Source organism: Arachis stenosperma, chromosome 7 (assembly GCF_014773155.1).
Source record: "Arachis stenosperma cultivar V10309 chromosome 7, arast.V10309.gnm1.PFL2, whole genome shotgun sequence".
In the NCBI taxonomy this organism is placed as follows: domain Eukaryota; kingdom Viridiplantae; phylum Streptophyta; class Magnoliopsida; order Fabales; family Fabaceae; genus Arachis; species Arachis stenosperma.
The window spans coordinates 54,960,632-54,962,999 of record NC_080383.1 but is presented as its reverse complement, the minus strand read 5'-3'; the positions used below and the strand labels follow the sequence as shown (position 1 = coordinate 54,962,999).

The 2,368-nt window shown below is 33.0% G+C and overlaps 1 non-coding gene across 1 annotated transcript; it reads left to right on the top strand.

The window, feature by feature from the left end:
- Positions 1-770: 770 nt before the first annotated feature.
- LOC130942604 (small nucleolar RNA R71) lies at positions 771-874 on the top strand. The gene has a single exon (XR_009071170.1). It is a non-coding gene; the product is annotated as a small nucleolar RNA R71 (small nucleolar RNA).
- The last annotated feature ends 1,494 nt before the right edge of the window (positions 875-2,368 follow it).

Sequence of the window (2,368 nt, the reverse complement as noted above, 5' to 3'; positions counted from 1 at the left end):
CGACCATATTGATTATATCAATGGCCTTGCACTCTCCTTTTGGATTCTCTTCTGTATTGCTTGGGAGAATACTGGGAGGAGTTTCAATGACTTTCTTACTCAGCTGGCCTACTTGTGCCTCCAGATTTCTGATGGAGGATCTTGTTTCACTCATGAAACTGAAAGTGGCCTTTGACAGATCAGAGACTAGATTGGCTAAATTAGAAGTGTTTTGTTCAGAATTCTCTGCCTGTTGCTAAGAAGATGATGGGAAAGGCTTGCTATTGCTCAACCTATTGCGTCCACCATTGTTAAAGCCTTGTTGAGGCTTTTGTTGATCCTTCCATGAGAAATTTGGATGATTTCTCCATGATGAGTTATAGGTGTTTCCATAAGGTTCACCCATGTAATTAACCTCTGCCATGGCAGGGTTCTCAGGATCATAAGCTTCTTCAGAAGCTGCCTCTTTAGTACTGTTGGATGCATGTTGCCATCCATTCAGATTTTGAGAGATCATGTTGACCTGTTGAGTCAACACTTTGTTCTGAGCCAATATGGCATTCAGAGCATCAATTTCAAGAACTCCTTTCTTCTGAGGTATCCCATTATTCACGGAATTCCTCTCAGAAGTGTACATAAATTGGTTGTTTGCAACCATATCAATGAGTTCTTGAGCCTCTTCAGGCATTTTTTTTAGGTGAATAGATCCACCTGCAGAATGATCCAATGACATTTTCGAAAATTCAGATAGACCATAATAGAATATATCTAATATGGTCCATTCTGAAAACATGTCAGATGGACATCTTTTGGTCAGCTGCTTGTATCTTTCCCAAGCTTCATAGAGGGATTCACCATCTTTTTGTTTGAAGGTTTGAACATCCACTCTCAACTTGCTCAGCTTTTGAGGAGGAAAGAATTTATCCAAGAAGGTAGTGACCAGCTTATCCCAGGAGTCCAGGCTATCCTTAGGTTGTGAATCCAACCATATTCTAGCTCTGTCTCTTACAGCAAAAGGGAAAAGCATGAGTCTGTAGACTTCAGGATCAACTCCATTCGTCTTTACAGTCTCACAGATCTGTAAGAACTCAGTTAAAAACTGATAAGGATCTTCAGATGGAAGTCCATAAAACTTGCAGTTTTGTTGCATTAAGGCAACTAGCTGAGGTTTCAGCTCAAAGTTATTGGCTCCAATGGCAGGAATGGAGATGCTTCTTCCATCAAATTTAGATTGTGGCTTTGTGAAGTCACCAAGCATTCTCCTTGCATTATTATTATTTTCGGCTGCCATCTCCTTCTCTTGTTCTAATGTTTCTGAAAGGTTACCTTTAGATTGTTGTAACTTAGCTTCTCTTAATTTTCTCTTCAGAGTCCTTTCAGGTTCTGGATCAGTTTCAACAAGAGTGCCTTTTTCCTTGTTCCTGCTCATATGAAAGAGAAGAAAACAAGAAAAGAAGAGGAATCTTCTATGTCACAGTATAGAGATTCCTTTATGTTAGTAGAAGAAGAAAGGGGAGAAGAATGTAGAAGAGGGGATTCGGATATTTAGATGGAGAGAGGTGAAGAGAAGTGTTAGTAATTAAATAATTAAATAGAATAAGAAAAGAGAGGGGAAATTTCGAAAATAATTTTGAAAAAGGGGTTAGTGATTTTCGAAAATTAGAGATAAAATGTAATTAAAATTAAAACATGAAACAATTAGTTGATTAAAAAGAATTCTTGAAAAAGGGTGAGATATTTTCGAAAATTAGAGAGGAAAAAGTAGTTAGGTGGTTTTGAAAAAGATAAGAAACAAACAAAAAGTTAATTAGTTAGTTGAAAAAGATTTTAAAATCAAATTTTAAAAAGATAAGAAGATAAGAAGTTAGATAAGATATTTTAAAATTAAATTTTGAAAAAGATAAAAAAAAGATAAGATATAAAAGATAAGATAAAATATGTTTGAAAAAGATTTAATTTTAAAATTAAAATTAATTACTAACAAGTAACTAAAAGATAAGATTCTAGAACTTAAAGATTGAACCTTTCTTAACAAGCAAGTAACAAACTTCAAATTTTTGAATCAATCACATTAATTGTTAGCTAATTTTCGAAAATTTGATATAAAAATAAGAAAAAGGTTTTGAAAATATTTTGAAAAATATTTTTGAAATTTTCGAAAAACAAAGATAAAATTGAAAAGATATGATTTTTGAAAAAGATTTTTAAAATTGAAAATTTGACTTGACTTGTGAGAAACAACTAATTTTAAAATTTTTTGACCAAGTCAACCCAAAATTTCGAAAATTTGGAGGGAAATAAGGAAAAGATTTTTTTTATTTTTAAATTTTTAATGATGAGAGAGAAAAACAACAAAAATACTCAATGCATGAAATTTTTAGATCAAAAC